The sequence below is a fragment of the Fukomys damarensis genome, unplaced genomic scaffold (genome assembly GCF_012274545.1).
Source record: "Fukomys damarensis isolate Sample0158 unplaced genomic scaffold, DMR_v1.0_HiC HiC_scaffold_21, whole genome shotgun sequence".
NCBI classification, from domain to species: Eukaryota; Metazoa; Chordata; class Mammalia; order Rodentia; family Bathyergidae; genus Fukomys; species Fukomys damarensis.
The window spans coordinates 18761083-18762333 of NW_022900933.1; positions in this window are offsets into that span (position 1 = coordinate 18761083).

Consider the following 1251-nt stretch of genomic DNA (forward strand, 5'->3'; position numbering starts at 1 on the left):
CCCACAAGGACGCATCACTCCTGGCTGTGCTTCTGTTTTGCCAGCAGAGGGCGCTCCAGCCTCATAGGTCGTCCATCTCTACACTTGCTTGGCTTTCAGAGGCCTGGTGAAAAAGCCCAAAAGCCACTCGCTCAGGGAAATCAAATTCTTATCCAATGCCCCCAAATGGCAGCCTGGGCCAGAATCTTCAACCTACCTGGGCAGCAGACCCTCCATCTGGGTTCTGTGGAGGCTGTGTGGAATTTAGGAACATTCATTTGATCATTTTTTTTTATTTTTTGAGACTAGGTCTCACTATGTAAAACAGGCTGGTCTTAAACTCACTATCCTCTTACCTCAGCCTCCTAAGTGCTAGAATTATAGGATGTACCACTGTGCCCGACTGACACTATTTTTTTAAAGCTGCTAGTGCCGTACACATAGACATAAATCCCTGGGACCTGGGAAGGGGCCTCATAGCTGCCAGGGCCCCTGAAGCCCCAGTTTGGTGGCTTCTCAGGGTCTGACCCGGCCTGACCTCTCCCATTGTGTACACTGCCCCAGGAGGGGAGAAAGGGACTTTTTCTCCAGGGGTCCTGGGCCTTGGAGCCCTTGTCTGGTTCTCCAAACCTCTCTCCTCACCACGTCCTTGAGAGCAGACCATTAACACCTGTGTGACACTGTCCCTTCCCTTCCTGCCACACCTGGGGAACTACCGCACAGCACCCCTGCTCTGAGGGCAGCAGGGGCTCAGGCCACGACCTTCCTGAAGTCCTGGCCACACTTTCTCACACCCACTCAGCATTATTTTATGATTATAAAATCCACAGCCCTCAGGGATCAGGGATTTAGCTCAGCGGTTCCACTGCCCGCCTTGCAAGCGCAAGGTCCCGAGTTCGATCCCTGGTACCAAAAATAAATTAATTAAATAATAAAATCCACAGCCCTCAAAATGCCTTTCCAAGTGCACTACATTCAAGAAATCAACTCTTCTTGAAATTAGGAGGGGAAAAAAAGGCCTTAGAATGTAAATCCTCTGAGAATGAAGAAAGAACTTCAATTAAATTCAGTACCTACTTAATAAGGCTTGCTGTGTGTCCAGTGCTGCTGGAGGTGTATTTGGGATAAATTAATAAAATTTTTAAAAGGTGCCAGGCATGGTGGAGCATGCCTGTAATCTCAGCACTTGGGAGGCTGAGGCAGGAGGATCGCTTTGAGTTCAAGACCAGCCTGGGCTACATAGTGAGTTCCGGGTCAGTCTCAACTACATAG